A 22,051-nucleotide genomic window follows, 5' to 3' on the forward strand; every position below is an offset into this window, starting at 1 on the left:
CATCCCATTTTGTCTTGGTCAGGGGCAGATCATGCCTTTTGTACTGGGTTGACATCTTCAAATTGGTCACTTAGGCCATTGTTGGGAAAAGGCAGTCCATACAGCCTACCTTGGCCTTGCAAACACTTTCAACACAATACCCCACTCAGGTATTGTGGAAAACCCTAACAACTGAAATGTAAACCCATATGTCACAAGATGGGTTGCAAACTGGCTTAAGGACGGGACTCACAGGGTTAGAGTTGCTGGCACTATGTTAGACTCCAGGCTGGTCACAGGTGGTGTCACACAGGGCTCAGTCCTTGGCCTGCATTGTTTGTCATGTACTTCCCAGAAGTACAGGCCAACATGGGAGGACTTTGGATGACAATGTTAGCAGATGACTGCACACTGGGCACCATAGTGGACAGTGCATCACACACAGATATCCTTCAGAAGGGACTCACAGTAACTGATAGCTGGTGCCAGGGCCATGGCCTGAAGTCAGAGTGCACAACATGTGTAGACATACCCTTCAGGAAAAGCAAGGTGACCCCAAGCTACCATATAGGTGGCAATCCTCTAAGCACAGAGGAGGTTATCATGGACCTGGGGACCCAGGTTAACAGTCGCCATTCTTCTGAGACTCACATTGCTAAAGTGGCTAGGAAGACCTTCTACATTGCCCACCTGATCAGGCTGGGATTCACATCCAGATCTAGTGGGTCATTGTTCTGTACTCTTCACTTATCAGACCGGTGATCGAGTCGAATGCCCTATTCTGGCTGTATCTCACCCAACATCTGCAGCAATTGGAGACACCCTGACTGTCCCCACCTAAAGGATCAAGGAACCCCAACAGCTGTCATATGCTGCCAGATTGACGACACTCACACTCTATTCACTCACATACCGTCTGCTTAGAGGTGACATGTGCCTGACATGCGAGGCCATGTCCAAACAGAGATTAATAGGCATGCTCCACCTCAGACTCAGAAGATCCACCTGAACCACTAGTGCAGGTGACTCACACCTTAGCAGGGATGTATGTTGGACATGTTGGAGGGATGGAGTTATCACCGGAGACTCCTATGCTGTGGAATACAATCCTGGTCCATTTGAGGCAGAGCACCTTGCTGGCTGTGTTCAAGAGGTATCTTGACCTAATGCTAGTCGGAGAATGTGTTTGTCCATCAACACATTGTAAGCGTAGTTCGACATGTCATATGTCTTGTTTAGTATACTGTGCCTCTGTCTACCTGTGACATAACATTGATACCCAGGGTAAACCTCCCATCTCCCATCCACTCATTAGGATTCCTGTTGAGGGGACTCAACCAGTGTCTCTATGGACAACCTGTACTGGTAGTTTACTCATGTGTGGGGAGGCTTCTGTGTTTTGGATAATGCAGTACAGCCTGTCCTATATATGTCAGTGCTGGGGTTCAGGTCCCTCATGTGCATAGCTCCCTGCCATTCAGATTGTACAAGGTGCAGCATGTGCATTGATTCCAGCTTGGACATGGCTTTCTACATCAGGCACAGCTTGCATCTGGGTGGACAGCATGGCAGTGTGTGGAGCTGCACTCTGTTTAATCAGACTACACATTACATGTGTTCCAGCTCTGTCATACTCCTGGTGAGGTACTGTTGTGGACTTTACAGGTGCTGGATGTGTGTGCATGAGGTACACCCCACAGGGGCTGTTGTGGTCATTTCTAATGCTGATGAAAGATAACTGCAGAACCAGAATGACCTCCCTTAGCTAGATGTCAGACTGCATGGACCATACAATCACAACTGAAAACAGGACCCTCTCCACAAAGGGAAAGTGTCCTGTCTGGTGGACCCCAGCCATAAACAAACTGTATGACAGATGAGGGTTACTAATGCAAGACAGAGCTACATCTCCAAAAGGGAAGACAGCTGTGATCAGCACTAGTAGAAAGCTACATTATCTCATAAAGACATGCAAGGTCAACTTGGGGACATAAATCACCAAAGACAATGAAGGTAACCACACTGCTTTCTTCAGTTATGTCAGACACCTGGTTGTGAACCCTCGGATATGCTCAGAGTTGGTACACAACAACATATATTCCAGTGACGTGACAGATATTGGCAACATTCCGGACAGCTTCAGTGCGATTTACTCCCTCCCTCACCCCCAAAACAAGATAGTTATCACTGCTGTATGTAACCTCACTGTCATCTTGGATGTCCATGTGAGAGCCACACTCAGCAAAGACAAGTACACAGCATCCATGGGACCTGGTGGTATCTCCAGTTGCATGCTATGTGAACTCCAGAAGGAGCAGGACACATATATACATCTGCTAGATAACCTTAGTCTTGCTATAGGATATGTACCTGAACACTGGCATATGGCAACAGTGGTCCCGCTCCACAAGGGGGATGCCTCCACAGACCATGGCAACTACCACCACACAGGCTTAACCAGCCTTGTCTGCAAAGATATGGGAGGAGTCATGGAGCTCTTACACAGACACATTACTGACCTACGGACCCTTGTTCCCACCTAGTTCAGCTTTGTACAGGGCAGATCCTGCCTTTTGCACCTTTGCACCCGAAAAGTACCTACCATGAAGATCAGGGTTTTTCAACACATGTCATATGCTTCCAGAATAGAGGAAGTCCAGCTTTGTTCAGTGTCATACCACATACTTACAGGTGACCTATGCCTGACATACAAGACCATGTCCAATCAGGATTTGGTGGACATACTCCACTGCAAGCAATCCAAATCCACCAGAGCCATGAGAGCTGAGTATTTGAACCTCAGCACATACAAGTATAGGACATGCTGGAGGGACAGAGTCATAACTCAGAGGCATCTCACACTCTAGCAGAGTATCCCAGGTCATGTTTGACAGAGTCCCTCACTGACTCTCTTCAGGAGACATCTGGACAACTGCATATGAGACAGAGGCACAGACTAGACAGAGACACAGTCATGTTATTCAATTACGTAAGGGGGTCATAATGTGTCACTACTAAGTCAGAGGCACAATATTCAGAATCTATTCTGTACACTTATTACCACTATAAGGGGTGGCAATAGCCACATCACTATGGCTAGGCTTATACATCCACTAGGGCAGATAGCCTAGTAGTACACTATGACACTATGAAACACCGGTGTATGTGTAGCTATTGTCAATCAAACAGTATGATGTGGCTTGGGGGCTTGATATCTCCCTGTATTCCAACATTGTTTTGTCTATTCCTTCTAGCATGTCTAGGGATCAGTTGCTAGTGTCCTCTCCTGCTCAGCTGGTGAACCTGGGAATATTGAGGCACTGTTACAGTTGCCTCATGTACACTGACAACCCTCTCCTTCTGCCATAAAACACACATACATGTGAGAGATGCAACTATATAGCCAAAGTGGAGGCTGAGCTCTCTCAACATAGGACTAGCAAGACCAGAGAGAGGGTGAAGGTAACCACACACATCTTTAATCCAGTCTCACATGGCACTGTCACAACTTAAGATCATACACATAGACACACAGAGACACTCTCGGAGGCTCTGATCAGAAGTCTACCAGAATGGCGGTGGCCACCACAGCAGACACTCACACAACTGCCTCCACAGGGCACAGCACATGCAACACATTGACCACAGAGTTGGTGTGCCAAACAGTCACAGCCCTTAAGGCCAAACACAATGCCGGACACACTTGTCATAGGTGACTCCATAGTCAGACACACTGATGTCCCACTCACCAGATCAGGTACAGAGGAGGTCACAGTAAGCTGCCTATCGGGCAGTGGAATCCACCACATAATGCAAGCACTCAGGTCACTAAACTGCAAGTACAGGTCTGACACAGTCATAATCCATGCTGGTGTGAATGACCTGAGATGTACCTCCTGGACTACATGGAAAGAGACATAGAGGATCCCTCTGATTATGTAGGCCAGGCAGGTATGACCCTGACCTTCGCAGTATCCTACCTTCACCAAGTATGATGCCACATAAACAGAGACAAGATGATCAGCTGTAGTATTTTGCATAGACTATGGTGTCATTCTAAGGGGTCCAATGTCTGTCTGCCTGGGATGACATGCTGGACAGGCCACGGTGATTTGCAAGGGACAGCTTGCACCTGTCACCCTGGGCTTCCGGATTTCAGATGATGTTCTTGCCACCCCATTGTGCCTTTTTTATGCAAGACTCAGATTCTACACCTACCACCCTAGAACACAGTAAAGGAAAGACACTAAGGGTAATGCTGCTCAATGCCCAAGGTCTCAACCTCAAGCTGCACACACTCTATGCCCTTCTCAGTATGTAGCACATTGATGTCTGTGCTGTGCCTGAAACCTGGTTCACAGCTTCTGACAGCACCCTGGCACTATCGGGTGTTACCTCATATCATGCATTCCGGCACCAGCATCCCGACAACACCAAGAAGGATGGTGGGTGTCCATATTCATCAAGGACACCCTCACCTCATGGTTGGTGGCAACACACGATGCATCAGAGACCATCCAGGTGCCAGTGACCGTAGGCAAGACTGCTCTGCAGTTTGTAGCATGTTACATGCCACCCGCTCAAACTCAGGTACCTCACACAGCTATCCTGCAAACACTGAAGGGGATAAATGTATCTCAAAACACCATCCTACTGGGTGATTCCAACTATCCACATATAGACTGGGATCACTAATCATGCCACAACACTCTAACACAAAGGTTCCAAGAGTTCATACACTGAAATGCCATGGAACAACTGGTCCCAATCCTCCCAAGTGGAGGCAACATACTAGAACACATCATCACAAACATGGGGTCACACTGTTCAACACCAGACATATACCCATCATTGGTGAGATCAGATCATGGACTATTCTCAGTGGGAGTCCACATCCCACCCACACCCCAGATGGGAAATGAAATGGTGAAGACCTTCTCAAATGCCGACTTCACATTTCTGAGGACTGGTGTGGTCTCTTTCAAGGCCCCCAGGCCAGCAGACACCATTACCCAAGCCACTGTATCACTTAGAAATGCCTTCTACCAGCACCTCCAGGACTGCATGGTTCAGGCAATCCCAAATAATAATGACTCTTTGTACCACAGGCAAGCATCCAGTCTGGTGGACCCTAGCCATAAACAAGCTGTACAACACAAGGAAGGAGCTACTACAAGATAGACCGTAATCCGTGGGGAAGGCACCCCTGCTCATTGTGAGTAAAACACTGGGTTCGCCCATACAATCATCCGAGGCATGTTTTGAGAGTAAACCCACTCAGGACTCCAGGGACAATCATGAGGCCTTTTACCTATGTTTGAAACCTGGGAGGAAACTCCCAGATATGCTCAGACTTAGTTCAGAATAATGTTGATATCACTGCACCTACAGACATTGGCAACATACTGACTGACAGGTTCAGTGCAGATTTCTCCCCTCCCCCAACTGGGGGTATGTACACCAGAGGATTGTAGCCCCCAAACATCTCCACTGCTGGGGTGGGAACTGCTCAATCCAAGGCAGAAAACACTTTATCCATGGGACCAGATGGTGTCCCCAGTTGTGTGCTCCATGAACTCAATGAGTAATTACACCGCAGTTAGGGCAGCTGTTTAATCTTAGCCTCACCTCAGGATATGTTCCCAAGGAGTGGCATACAGCAATGGTGGACCCACTTCACAAAGGAGGTGCCTCCACCAACCCCAGAAACTACCATCCCATCAGCTTGACAAGCCTGTTCTGCTAAGCTATGGAGAGGATCATAATGGGAATTCTAAATGAAGACATAGGGACTTGCAGACATTGGATCCAATCCAGTTTGGCTTTGTCAAGGGCAGATCATGCCTTTTAAACTTGGTTGACTTTTTCAAAACACTCACCCAGGCCATTGACGTGGGCAAGGCAGTCCACACAGCCTACCTTGACCTGGCAAAGGCTTTCGACACAATACCCCACTCAGGTATCATTGAAAACATCACCAGCTTAATTGTGAACCCATACATCACAGCATGGGTTGCAAATTGGCTAAGTGGCGGAACACACAGGGTCAAAGTTGCTGGTGCCAGTTCACACTCCAGAGGTGTCACAAGTGGTGTCCCACAGGGCTCAGTCCTGGGCCCACATTTGTTCAGTATCTACTTTTCAGAAGTACGAGCAAACACAGGAGGATTATGGCTGACAAAGTTTGAAGATGACTGCAAACTGGGAAGCATAGCTGGAAACCCATCTGACACAGACATCCTTCAGAAGGGTCTCATAGACACAGATAACTGGTGCCACGGCCATGGCCTTACATTAAACACTAAACAATGCATAGCCATACCCTTCAGGAAGAACAAGGTTACCACTACTTCCCATCTAGGTGGCAATCCTCTAAGCACAACGTAGGTTATCAGGGACCTGGGCACCAGGTTGACAGTGACCTTTTGCTTGACACTCACATTGCCAGGGTAGTTTGGAAGGCCTTCTACATTGGCCACCTCATCATGCAGTGATTCACATCTAGATCAAGGGAGGTCATCATTCCCTGTACTCATCACACCAATGATTGCATACACTGCCCCATTCAGATTGGATGGGCCCACAAATTCCTCTACAGGAGGTGAAAGGGTCTCAAACATATTTCTTATGCTGCCCGACTGAAGGAATTCCAGCTGTATTCAGTCACTTACTGACTGCTCAGAGGTGATCTGTGCCTGACATACAAGGCTATGTCCAACCCAGACTTTATGAACATGCTTCACCTCAAGACCTCTACATCCATCAGAACTACAAGGGCAGGAGACCTAAACCTCAACACAGATATTAATAGGATGTGCTGGAGGGACAGATTCATCACCCAGAGAGTCCATATGCTGTGGAACAACATCCTGGTACATGTGGGGCTGAGCACCTCACTGGCTTTGTTCAAGTGAGATCTTGACCAATGGATGGGAGATTACAGGTATACCCCAGGGATAACCTCAGTATCACTGCTTGACAGAGGCACAGCAAAATAATGGGCATATCCATCAACTTGCAGGGGTGGCAGATGCCACAAAACTCTGGCCTAGGCTTATTAATGCCCTAGGGCAGATAGCCTAGTATGAACCTATGGACATAGGCCTGGGGCAGTTCCTGCTATTAGGACAGTGGTCTGCAGCAGGCTATATAGTAGTAGTCGGTTTTAGCCATTGTTTTTGACCATGGCTATTCCATGTTGCTTCTTGTTGTGGTACAAACATGGGTGTGTGGTTATCCATGCTATTTATTGCTAGACACCCTCATTTTGTATCTTGTTCCATGTTTTGCACATGTACATCACTGTATGACGTGCAGCTGTTTCCACAGGGTCATATGCATGGATATGGATGTTAGTTGGGGTCCTCAGGTGTGCATATTGTACATGATATTACATTACTTAACACATGGCATTCATGCCTCAGGTGGTGCTGCAGGGCCACCTCTGTCGGGTACACATACTACACTCCCTGTACATTTGGAAGCAGGTTGTGTCATGTTAGGCATCCCTGTTACTGTATGAGTGTGTCAGAGCGGTATCAGTCCCAGTGTTCCTACTGACCAACAGTATGTGCTATGCGTTGCCTCTTTGCCAAGGCCAGGGCATACTGGGCACGCCTCCTTCTGCCTACTGGGACAAGGTCAGGTTGTTCCTCCTCCGAGTCACCCACTGCCTGTGGTGGCCTTGGCAATGCTGGGGGGATGTTTGGCCCAGCCCTGTGCTGGTCCTGCTGCAGCTGTTTCCGCAGGATCATATTATGTAGCATAGCACATATCATGATCATTTGGGTACATGTAGTTGGTGTGTACTGCAAAGCTCCACCAGATGTGTCCAGACACCGGAACCGTGACTTGAGCAGCCCAAACACACGCTCTATGATATTACGTGTTTGTGCGTGTGCCTCATTATGGCGTTCCTGTTCAGGTGTGTGTGCATTTCTGATGGGTTTCATCAGCCAAGGCTCAAGTGCATAACCTGCATCCTCCACTAGGTGTCCGTGTGGGAAGTCCCCATTGGCAAATGATTGGTACAGCTGCGTCAGATGCCAGATGTGGGAATCGTGGTAGCTCCCAGGGCAGCCAGCACACACATTCATTATTATGCCCTGGGCATCACACACGACCTGGCAGTTGATGGAGTGGTATCCCTTGCGGTTAATGTAGACTCTACCCCGCTCACCGGCTGGTGCTTTGATGCGTATGTGCGTGCAGTCTATTGCACCCAGCACCTCAGGGTATCCCGCTATTTGCTGGAAGAGACGATATTGCTGGCCACAACTTCACGGTCATTAGGGACATATATATGATCACTGACATGTGGTGACATGGCATCCAGGAACTGGTGCAGTACCCTGGAGGCTGATGCCTGTGATATCCCCATCATATCACCAGTTGGTCTCTGGAAGGTACCTGTTGCTAGTATTCTTAGGCCAACACATACCTTGGTTTCCACTGGGATGGGTTCCCCTCTGTTGGTTCTGTATGTGAGGTGTGGCCTGCACAGCTCAACAATCTGCTGCAGGAGCTCTCTGTCCACTCTATAGCGCTCTACTATCTCCAGCTCATGTAACCCATGGTAGGTGACCCTGGGCCTGTATACTCTTCTCCTTCTCCTCACTCTGGGTTGTCTGTCAGCATCTGCATTGTCACCACCCTCAGCAATTCGCCTATGCCTGATTATAATAGCCACGGCAGCCCCTAGCATTTCTGCTCTGAGTTCAGCTTTATTTCAGTTTTCAATTCTGATAGCTTAGCTTCTGGCAGTATCTCTTGTGAGAAACAGCCTTCACTGCTCTTTGTTGTGTTTTAAGTGCTGGGCTGGGCTTCTAGTCTGCCTGTGTAATTGCCTGCTTGTAATTGTTTCCACCAATTAACTCCAGCAGTATTCCCTGGCAGTTTCCTGTATTTTGGTTGTTTCCTGTTTCCTCTCTGTTTCCTGAGGGGAGCAATGTGCACACCAGCTTAAACACGCTCACAGTCACTTAAACGCGCGTACACATCCCTACACGGTGTTACACACGCGCACACATCCTTACACGGTGTTAGCTAGGCTGATTCATGCTAAAACGCGTACACTGCCTTACACATGTGCACGCCAGCAAACCATTGTAAACAGTTTGCAACACGCTCCCACATGTTGAACCTGGCTTACACGCGTGCACACGCGCACATGCACGTATATCAAGAAACTTGGAGTGTAGGGATAGCGTATACCCTCAATTTCTTAACTTTCCTAGTGTTCTGTTGGGACACACCTCCCCCACTGATGTCTGTCTGTCATCTGTTACCTTACATTGCCCTCCAATCTGGGACATTTCTTTCTATCCTTCCCCCCCGTGATGTCACCTACCTCTTACTCTGTTCCTCCCCCTTCTCTAACTCTTACACTACTCAGAAAGTGCTCATTACCTATGTGGCAGTGTGATTCAGTATTGTAACCCTCATTTACATAGGATTGCCTAGTAATGCTTAGTTACATATCTTACACGGAGCTTCCCCCCCTTGACAACCACTAAACAGAGGCCATATTGTTTTTAGTCTGCAAGTCCCTCCATTGACATTCCATGTAATACATAAATCCCACAATTGTGGGCTTATAAGCTTCGGTTTTCAATTTTAGGTAGTGCACCCCGTTTGCTGGTGCGCTGCAGTTAAACACAAAATCCCGTGAAAAAAAAAAAAAAAGTTAAATAACTTATTTTTGCAACACTTTTTCATGCCAATGGCCACATATTTGGCCATTGGCATGCTTAATGACACATATGCACCCTTTATTTGGAGCTGACATAGCTCCGTTTTTGATTTTGCAGAAATGTACTCAGTTGTCAGCTGAGTACATTTCTGCAGCTAACACGTCCGTTACACGGACTGGTTTCTGCTTCGTGGATCGCTCAAATACCTCATTTGCATATCTTGGAGCCGCAAATGAGGTATTGAGCATTTCCACGCCCAGTCCGTGTAAGAGACGTGTTAGCTGTCTCTTACACGGAGGTTTGGGCTGTACCTGAATCGGGAGGCTTACACGGAGGCTTACACTACTCTTGAACTCCGTGTAAGCCTTCCTGAATCTGGCCCTATATCTTAACAAAGATCCAGATAGTTTATAGTCATTCTGATTAAATTAGTGGAATACCCACTGTTGTTAATTGCATACAGTTGTTACAAGTCAAAGGGGAGATTGATCAGTCCTAAATTGTTCAGTGGAAACTTGCTATTTAATGTATTTACAGATGAGTGGTTGAAAACATTATCTGAGAGTGAATCCCTATCAAAAGTCTGTGATCACAGACATTTGGATTTCATTTAAAATGTATTTCAAATCTTACATAAAATACTAACAGTCATTATCGAAACTAAAGACTATCACATTGAAAACAGACTTAGCATGAGAAGCAGTAAACGTCTCTTCCTCTGACACTCACATTTAGTGAAAATGCATCAGGCAACCCATTAAAGTACAAGTGATGTGTTGGTATTCATACTCAACTAGAGTATAGTGAAGTACTAGTTACCACTTATGTGAAGGGTGCAGGAATTCAAAAGACAAATGTGTAATGTTTCTGTTAACAGACAGCCCAGTCAACATTAAGCGTCTGTTTTCAGGAGCAGCCCATGAGTACTGTGTGGTGAAGTACGTTGGCCAAGTCACAGAAGACAAAGGAAGGCTGAGGGAGTAAAATCTTTTACTACAGGAAACAGCTCTTTAACAGTCATAGCCTTACTCATCTGCACTAAATGCTAGACAAACTGATATAGAAAAAAATATGATCAATTTCATACCCATGTACATGCAAAAAACAACTAAATTAAAAATGTATTCATAGTAAAATCAACATTAAATACATAAACTTTATGTTGTCCAGTTTATTCACAGTTTAATAAAAAAATACTGTACTTTCAACAGAACAAGGAAACCAAGGATTACACAGCTCGTATGATGATGTTCCAGTTTGCAATAATCAGTTTCCTTCATTTATACTATAGCTATTCCAGTTCATAGGCAGTTACTAGGCATGCAATCCTGGGGCCATTGATGAGCTTAGCCCAAATTTCCAATTGCCCCAAACCACTGTCTGGTTAAGTAACTTGCTCAAGAACTCATAAATATGAGGTAAAAACAAAGATGTTCTGCAAAGCTGGAGATGGATAAAAGCACACTACTGTAAATCACTTAATTAACAGAACAACAAGTTTTTGCATCAACATATATTCCTTGAAGTAGGTGTGGAGGATTAAGGCTACTTACCCCCAGTATTTAAGGTACAGGGTTTGTCTATGTGCAAGTAACTTAACTGCACAGTGCTTCCTAACTGTTGCATTACACACACACACACACACACACACACACTCGATTACTTCTGGAAATCAAAGTATGGGTATATGTATCTCACTTTAATACTGAAAACAAAGGGTTTGCACAAGAATCATGGGACCTGGACTGTGGATTGGCTCATATGTTTTACATCTCCTGTTAATGTTACAAAGACTCCTATTTGGCTAATGTTTACAAATAAATAACATGCTCACAAAAACAGCTCTTCATTTCCACTGTTAATGGTGTTAAAGTTTAAAAATCATGTAAATTCCTGAAAATATGTTATTGGATCTGTGTCCCAGCTCCAACCAATGAGAGTAGCATTAGGATGCAGAGCCAATGAAAAGAACTGCACGCAATCATTGTTTTAATATATATGGTTTACAGTCAAAAGGCAGAAAGTCAGTTACCTGAAAGGCATCTCCTCGAACATGGTAGAAGTGACAGTCAGAATGTCAATGTACAAGTGTCTGTCAGTTCATAAGGACATACACAAGGCAGGGACATGAAGCATGGTGGACAATGGCACCTGTCAACATTAATATAGACAAAATATTGTTGATGTTGCCGTGTCAACCTTTGGACCTACTTAATATTCATGAGTCAAGCATATGCATCGGCAACATCACCGTTAAGGCTTTACAATGTTGCATTTTTGATAGTAATGCTATATGTGTGTGTGTGTGTGTGTGTGTGTGTGTGTGTGTGTGTGCGTGTATCTGTATATCTGTATAGCTATATAGATTTCTGTCTGTAGCTATCTATCTATATATATATATATATATATATATATATATATATATATATATATATATGGATCCATATCATATCCATGAAAAAGCACTTACCCAAAGACGAGTTCGCCAAGACCACATCGCCGACACAACACATCACCAACACAGGTAAGTATAAGTACTGTGAAATGGAATGTATTCCCGTTTCCACAATTAAATTAAAAACAACAAGAAACATGTATATAGCAGGGGGGCAAGCACCCATAAGTCCCCCACACCCCCCCTACTTAAATATACCAACTCCAAGATTGCGCCACATTGCAGAAACAGGAATACATCTCATTCCGCACTACTTACCATTGTCAGTGATGTGTTGTGTCGGCGATGTGGTCTCAGTGAACTCGTCTTCGGGTAAGTGCTTTTTTGTGTAACTGTAGATTGATATAGATTTTATTTTATTTTATTTTAGATTTGTTTACCGGGAAAGCTCAACTGGATGCAGGTCCATTATCAGCGGAGGCACAGGGAGAAAAGCTGCAACAGACATTTTACAAATAGTTAAACAGACTCACTGTATAGTGTAGGTTAGCATCTCAGAAGATGTCAGTACAAAAAAATTCAGTCAGAGTTCCATGACATGGACAAATACCTTTTTAAGTAATCTTTATTTTATTTTTATTTATTTATTTTATTTTACATTTCTTTTCCGGGAAAGATAGACAGATATTTATATAATACAAACACAAACACGTATATAAATAAACAAAACAAAACAGCCGACTGAACCACCACAAAACAAAATAAAATAAATATTTAAAACTTAGAACCAAAAATAAGACAGTGCAAAAGAATGGATAAACACTTTTAGCCTTCTGGCCTTCTTCAGATCCTAAAACTCAGCATTACTATTTCCTTGTTATTTACTGCAAATGGACAATCAAAATTCTTCAAAGGCTGGACATTAGGAAATGACATAAAACAGTTAAGGTGGACCTTAAGGAGGTGATGGACCTTTGAAGAATTTTGATTGGAAGTCAGCATAGAACATATTATTTTGTTTTTAATTAATTGTGTTCTGTGGTAGTTCAGTCAGCTGTTTTGTTTTGTTTGTTCTGGGTCTGCTACCGGCATACCTTTAGCGACCAATCAGTACTGTTATTTTCCTTCTCTCTAGATGTGTGTATGTGGGTGAGCGAGTGTACATGTATGAATATATATGTATGGGTTCCTGCAAAAGGTAAAGTGTGTGCTTGTTAGACAGCCATTTATGATCGACTAAGCAGCTAGTCGATAGGTGTCCAAGATCGCACACTTTCCAAGGTTGGGGAATATACCCTTACAGCATGTTTGTGTAGCAGGGGGTGTAGGGGTACAGTGGTTAGTGTCCCCCTGCCAAAATGATGTTTTTACTTTTTTTATTTTAAATTTTGCTTCCACTGAGACTGTTTCCCGCTGCATATATATAGTATTGTGTCAGTGTTGATGTTTTTTGATGTTTTTATGTCAACATTTTGCATGTCGATGTTAGATATATTTGATCTCTCCATTTGGCCAATGCCTGTATGGGGTTTGCATGTTCTCCCTGGGTCTCTTTGGGATTTCTCCCAACTTCCAAAAACATGCTGAGTGGTTCCACTTCAAAACTCACCCAAGAGTAAAGATGTGGTGCCCTATAGGGAGAAGAGTTGCACTGGAAGTGGATGACTTGATGGTAAGGAGGAGGCTGGTCATCCTATGTATCCTGTAGGCAAGGTGAAAATGCAGTGCAGCAAAGCCACAAGGCTTGGGGTCTAGAGTCTGTGGGAAAGGTGGGTGGGGGAGAGGTTTCAGCAGTGAGGGATGTCATCAGAAATAGTGACAGACTCATGACAATCCGACTACAGTATAAGGATAGGGCGCTATTCATAATCTCTGCTTATGCCCCACAGCAGGGTTGTGATAGTGAAAAGAGTGCATTTAGACAGCATTTGCCAGACCTGCTAGATAAATCAGGACAACATTAATTAGTGTTGACAGTTGGTGACCTGAATGCACATACTGGGACAGGCTGAACAGGATATGAGGACTGCCTTGGTCCACATGGGTGGAACAAAATGAATAAAGATGAAAAGTCATTCTAGATCTCTGGCTTTCAAATGGCTGGATGGTGCCAATACGTAGTGCAGTAGAAGAGGCAGTCACAAGATCACATACAAGAGTCGCCAACATGCAACTCAGGTAGACTTCCACCTAGTAAGGAAAAGGCACTGGGGTAAAATCAGCAATTGCAAAGTCATCTCTAGTGAAACAGTCAGCCCACAATATAAACCACTGGTTGCCACAATCAGCTGCAAGCAGTGGTCAAAGAAGGATCTAAGGTCAACAGAGACTAGGCTGATAAACTGGAAGATGACTGGATAGAAAGCACAAAAGTACATGGAATTACTAAGGGCTCTAGCATGTCATGTAGAAGAGGAAACGGGTGGAGTTGAAGAAGAATGGCAGCTATTCAAAGTAGCATGTGTGAGGACTGCAGAACAGGTATGGAAATAAGGTACATAAGGAAAGCTGGTAGAGGAAAGCAGCAGTTCATTAAGTCATCAAAAGAAAGAAGTAGTGCAGGAAAAAGTGGGAGATAGAAAAAATGGACCATGCTAAGAAGGAATATGGATTGCCTTACAAAGTGGAGTACAATAGAAAAGAACATGTCATAAGAGGCACCCTAATAACTCATGGAAAGTGACTTTGGAAATTGCACAAAAACACTCATGAGTATATCTAAACAATCCTACTTTGGTTTGTGATTTACTGTGGAGTTGACTGGTAAGAGAAGTTTTATTTGAATTTATTTTTTATTTATCACTGTTTTTCACTGTTTATATGTAGGAAGAGATAGCTTGTTAACAATATTTACTTTTATTCATATTTTGTTGCTTTATCTTTAATTTCACTGTTGGTTGTTAGAAAGGGATATGTTTTAGACAGGCAAGCTCTAGATACCCCAAGGGGCCTAGACAGCTATAAATTCACACAGACTGCAGATAGGAAAATCCTGAGCATATCTAAACAATCCTACTTTGGTTTGTGATTTATTGATCTAAACAATCTTACTTTGGTTTGTGATGTATTGATCTTTACTGTTAAAAAGAAGTGGACTGCAAGCAATAGTATGCAAAAGCTACTTCGCGTGCAATGTAAGGGAATTATAACTTTTGTCTGGCTTGCAGAACTTGTATGGTCAGAACAACTTTACTGCAGTTACTTTAGTATTTAGTTGTATATTGCTTGTGTGATTTTTGTCATAGAAGTTGATTTAAGTTCTCTTTGAATTCTGTGGTTACTGATTTTGATTATTCCTTTCTTTTACAATATTTTATTTGTTTGAAGCTGAATATGAATTTCTTAAATGACTATGCAATTGACGATTTGCTAATGCACAAATATCTTGTATAGTGTAATAAATGCTATCCATATTTAAAGGTAACAGCTAATATCACTGGTGATCTCTGCTCCTCGTGTCAAAAGTTGAACGATTTGCTTACCATTGTTAGAAGTGAAATCTAGACTTAATGATGATGATTGCACTTGTGCAATTGGCACGGCTTGGAGAACTGTTGCTTTGTATATTAATGACTGGACTGATGACCTAAATAATGTTAGGCAAAGAGCAAACAGAACACATTTAGGAAATGATGCATCTATTGTCTGCAAAGATCATTCAACCCCTATGAAACAAGACGATGCCCATGACAACTTTGGAATTCTGGATGCAAGTATTCAGCAGTCTGAGGATCTGGTTTGTTTATAATGAAACAAAAAAAATAAAGAAAGGAGCAAGTTCACAACAAATAAGGAAGAAAAATAAGCCGATTAGTGACTGTAAAGGAAAGAGAATACATACCAAAAAGGACACTGCTATGTTATGTGACACATGGGTTACAAGGAATGATGATAATTTTCTATCAGAAAACCTTCAGTCTACAGATGAAGGCATTATTTTGCCACAAGAGAAGGTAGAAAAAAGAGGCAAGGGGCAGGTGAAAATCAAGAAATCAAAACTGAATGTGGAAGGATTGAGGAACATTACTGTAAGAAAAAAGAAGAGAAAGACAGATGTTGACTACATGGCTTAAGCTCTGGATTTACAATGCTAGCTGGATGAGAATTTAATACACAATGAAAACAGTAGAATTAATAAGACTAATGGTGATGAAGATCTATCCTTTGTAACAATTGACAGAGCAGATATTATTGTATTAGAAGCTGAAGATTCTTCAGAGATGGCCAGCAAAGATATTCTTGTAATTGGAGATTCAATTATTAGATACTGATACTTATATTTGCAGAGAAGGTAATGAACATTCAATAGTGATATGCTTGTCAGAAGCAGAAATAGAAGATGTGAGACAAGCCTTGGAATGCCTTAATGTAAGGAAGTACAGATCCATTTTTATTCATGTCAGTAAAAATGAAATCATCTGCAAGGATTCTCTGACTTAGTAGGGAAATGACAGCCCTCCTAGAACGTGTAGCTTGTACTGGTGTTAGGACGTATTTTTCACAACTCACCTATAGAAAAGATAGTCAGGTCACTATGAATGAAAAGATTTTTGGGGTAAATACCTGCATGGAAAAAAATCCTGTTTTTAAAAATGGAAATGTGTAGAGCATCCAAGCCTAGTTTTGGACACACGTGTTCAGACAGGATGGCATGCATATGCCAAGATTTGTCAAGATCAGGGAAGAGAATTTTTGCAGCAGATATTTTGCAATATTTGACAAACACTAGGCAGGATTTTTGCCAGGTCAAAAACTTAACCGTCCACAGATAGCAACATTTGATGCACCTGTAACAGTTGTTCATGCTAGGAGCATTAATAATAACATTTTTTTATTGGAAAATTTGCTACATTCCCACAAGACTGATGTCGTTATTGTTTGTGAAACATGGTTAAAGATCAATGACTGGAAACCAGTTCTGTCAGGGAATAAATGTTTTTACTGTTACAGACATTCTAACAAAAATCAGGTGGAGGTGTTATGATAGGGATTAAAGATAATTATGAGACCTGTGATTATTACACGTTCAGAGATAACATCAATACTATAGACTGTGTAGCTGTGACAATAAAGACAACCCTGGAACATATAACAATTGTTGGAGTATATAGACCACCAAAGTCAAGTGCAGTGGACCTAGAGCAATTCATACATTTCTTGCATGAAACACAGGAGGGAAGAATAATATTCGCTGGAGACTTACATTTACCAGAAACAGACTGGGATAATATTAATTCAACAATGTTAGTAAGGAAATGATTCGCAATGTATATTCAGGAAAAACAATTGCTTCAGATTGTAAACAACCTATCAGAGGATGGAACATATTAGACATTGCGTGTGTTCCTAAAGAAATTATTGTTACTTCAAGTCAAGTTTTACCACCATTGATGTGCAGTGATCATGGGGTTATAAAGGATAATTTGTTGCTGGATAATTCTGACAAACTGAAATCTAAACCAATGCACAGAAGGTTAATTACAGATTATGCGGAAGCAAAACAGTCACTATGTAACATTAACTGGAGTGAGGTGTTCAGTTGAAAAACTGCAGATGGAACGTGGAAAGGTTTGAAAGGGAAATTGCTTGACTGCAAAAAAATGTTTAATATCAGGATCTAGGCATACAACATCAGGGGGATATATTTCCATAAGAACAATATATCTGATTTAGGTGAGAGACAAATAATATAAGAAATTAAATAGAGGTCAATCTTCAACTTTGAAAACTGAAACAAACAAGCTGGACAAACAGATTAACCACAGTGTGAGACAAGATCAAGAAAAAAATTGAAGAAAATTTATACAAAGATATTGAGCATAATAGGAAAACTTTTTATATATACAAAAGATCTGGAAGGAGTAAAGACACACAAAATGATAAATTGTATGCATATTCTAAAATTTATTCTGAGACACAACAGATTATAGATGTATTTACAAAATTGTATTTAAAACAGTTTGGCTCCACAAAAATGGGTGATAAGTTGCCCTAGTGACATCCAGGTAACCCTAGATACTGGAATAAGATTATGTTGAAAAAGAACTGTGCAAACTGGATCCAAACAAAGCACAGGGAGGAGACAGAGTTAGTAACAATGACCTGAGAACACTTCAGCAAGAACTTATGCTACCATTATATCTATTATACACTAGGTCATATAAATATGGGGGAAATTCCTCAAGATTGGAGATGTGCACTTATTAAACCTGTCTTTAAAGGAAAGGAGTAGGACAAACCCAGAGTCATATAGACCCTTAAGTCTACTTTCATGTTATAGAAAAATAATGGAGAAGGTAATACTAGATAAGTTATTGTCAGAACTGGATAGGTTGGGACTTGAAACCATATGTCAGCATGCATATGTTGACAATAGATCTATTACCACCTGTAACATTATGTTCTATAACAATACAATAACAGGTATGAATGAAAAATTGGACTGTGATGTAATTTATATAGATTTAACTTCAGAATTTGATAGCGTCATACACAAAACACTGATCAATAAATTAGTACAACTAGATATTGATATACTTTTGATAAGATGGATAGCTGCATGGCTTACAAATAGGACATGGCAAGTATCATATAGCAACTGGACAGGGGAAGTCCTTGGTTACAGTCAAGATATCCCACAGGGCTCTGTCCTAGGCCCTTACTTGTTTAGATTGTATCTTTTATTGTATCTTTTAGACCTAACTTTTTCATCTGAGGTGTTCTACAGTCTATATGCAGACAATCTGAAATTGGGTAAACTGATTACATGTGTTACAGATAAGGCATGTCTACAAAGTAACTTGACCAAATTGACCATTTGGGCACTGGAGAATAATATGCTGATAAATACATAAATAATTAAGCATATGAAATTTGGGAGACATAAACTGAAATGTGAATATTTAATATAGCGCACAATGATTGAAACTGTAGACTCATTTAAGAACATGGGAATATGGGTAGATTCAGCTATGAGTTTTTCTAATCATATCAACCACTTGGTCAATGATAGTTATAAAACTATAGGCTGTGTAAAAAGATTTATAAAGTATAGGAAATCTAAAATGATGAAGTCATTGTCTGTTAGTTACATTAGACCAAAACTTGAGTATGGAATAACAATATGGACACCCTATAAGAAAACAAGCATGAGTAAACTGGAAAGAGTACAGCGGAAATATACCAAGGGCATCCATGGATGTGAAAATTTAAGTTCTTACGAAAGACTGAAATATCTGAACTTGTATAGTGTCTCATAGATATTTAAGAGGAGATCTTATTCAGGTATATAGAGCATTTAGAGACAATTACCTCTGGGAATAGTTGGGGTTATCAAAAAGTATTAAGAGACTCATCAGACAAACTATGTAGAAGATTCTACAGGAATGAGAAGTGTACTAATTGTTTCTCTGACAGAGTAGCTGATCCATGGAACAGACTACCGAATTACATTAAAGCAAGTACTCATTTAGATATGTTTAGGAACAAACTGGACACTTACTATGGGAACAAGTGTTTAAGTATATTGGAAAACTAGAAGGGCATCAATGCCCGTGCTTGAAATATTTGTATGCATATATGTATTCATCAGTTTGCAAGACAAAGCCAGAAAGATAAAGAAGGTAGACACCCATCGTAAGGAACATCAGTAATAACCTGCTCACCACCTCACAGATAATCAAAGGCAGATGAAGGGAGTATTTCTCGGAGTGTCTGAATGAAGAAAACCCCACAGAAGCTGTACTGCCCCAAGCACAGCCTATGATGAGAGAAAAAGAGGAGCCCACCATAGAAGTAGTAAGAACAGCACTAAGGAAAATGAAGTCAGGGAAAGCAGCAGGCTCAGATGAGGTCTATGCAGATATGATCACGATGTTGGATGTCATAGGGGAGAAATGGCTCCTGAGGGTTTCTCATAGCAGTATGGAGAGAAAGGCATATAGCAGAAGACTGAAGAATAAGCATACTAGTGCCATGTACAAGAAAAAGGGGACATTCACAACTATGGTCAGTAGAGGGGTACCAAACTCTTGTCACATAACATGAAAGTTCTGGAGAGAGTGATTGATAAATGAACACACAGAGCAGTAGAAAGAAAGATTGGAGATGAGCAGTTTGGATTCAGACCAAGATGCAGCACAACTGACTTAATGTTTGCAGTGAGACAAATAGTTGAGAAGAAGCTAGAGATGAGCAAAGAGTCCAACTGGGTATTTGTAAACTTGGGGAAAGCATATGACAAGGTTACAGTGTTCAGTCATACAGATTTCCAGTGGGAATGGGTGTACATCTGGGCTCAACTCTGAGCTCACTGATGTTCATAATGGTAATACAGTACATAATCAAACAGGTTGCAGGGCAGGAGCCAGTACTACTGTATGGTATAGAAAGCTGGACTGCAATTGTAGAGCAACTGACAAAGCTAGATGTAATGTAGACAATGTGCCATAGACGGGTGGTAGGATGTTTACTGTGGGACAGAAGAAGAAATAAGGACATCAGAGGAGAAACCAAAGAACCTCCAATTACAGAGAAGGTCAAAGAGAACAGATACAGTGTTTTGGGCACATACACAGAAAAGCAGAAGACAATCTGTTGAAGAAGATTTGAGATAGACAGGAAGAAGGCAAGAGGAAATGAGGGCATCCAGCAAAGAAGTGGATGGATCATATGGGAGAAAACCTGCAAAATTCAGGCATTACTGTTGAAGAATGTGTGAAAGTGACATCAAATTGAGAGAGATGGTGACAGTTACACATCTCCTCAACCCCCCATAAATTATTAAAATGGGTAAAGGAGATATATACAATATACATGAATCGTTAGAAACATTAAGAATGTATCCATCTACTCACAGTATAATATGACCCTATTCATAATACTATCCATCTCTATTATAACTTCCTAAATAAACCTTAAGGGCTAAAATACATGAATATAAAAAATATAATATTAAACATACAATATACTTAGACCTGGATAAAATTACATAATCACAATTGTGCAAACAGCAATGAACTGTACATATTGAAATAATATATAGTCAACAACCCAATATCACAATATAAATATTTTAAAAATATTTTAAAAATAGTGTAAAAGTCATACTAAATGCAAAAACACTACAAGCTGCTCATAATTTACAATACCACAAGGTATGCACATTGAAAAATAAGAATAAAATAAAACCAAAATCAGTAACCTTTTATATTATTAAGCCATAAAATGGGTTTAATACTGATATATTCATTAAGTCCGGGGGACTGATGAGCATTAAGATATATTTGCATCCTTAGTTCTAAAAAATCCAAGTTAAATTTTGTAACTTTACCCTGTGCGTCAAAATTCAAATGTAATACACCAAAAAACTTAAAGGAATGATCTACATGTTGATTTATGTGTCTGGCTAAGGCGTTAGTTGTTTTATGATTTTTGATATCCAATAAATGTTCCTTAACTCTGTCTCTTAAGTGCCTACTCGTCTTGCCAACATAAAAACTTTCACATTGTTGGCAGACGGCAATGTACACAATATTAGTGGTGTAACAGTTGATATGTTGACCTATATTTATATTCTGATTATTAACTGTCACCACTCTATCTACATTTATCATATATCTACATGTCGAACACCTACCACACTTAAAGCTACCCTTGGGTTTATTGGAAAAATTCTTTGATTTGACGTTCAGGTTCTCAAAAAGTTCCTTAAATGATATATCTTTTCTATACACGTAAGTTACACGCCCTTTAAAATTTTCCCCTATTGTTTTATCTGTGCTAATAAAATTCCAATTTTTATTCACTATGTTTTTAATTTTAATTGCTACATCATTGTAAGTGGTAATATATAAGGGAATGTTATTGCAAACGAATTTCCTAATGTCCACATGATCACCAACTACACTATCAACTGATATAACTTCACTGGAATGCAATAAAGCTTTATAAAATCCTGTATATCTTTTGTCTAATACCTCTTTAG

This window comes from Protopterus annectens, chromosome 8.part0 (assembly GCF_019279795.1).
Source record: "Protopterus annectens isolate FY-2018-M chromosome 8.part0, PAN1.0, whole genome shotgun sequence".
In the NCBI taxonomy this organism is placed as follows: Eukaryota; Metazoa; Chordata; order Ceratodontiformes; family Protopteridae; genus Protopterus; species Protopterus annectens.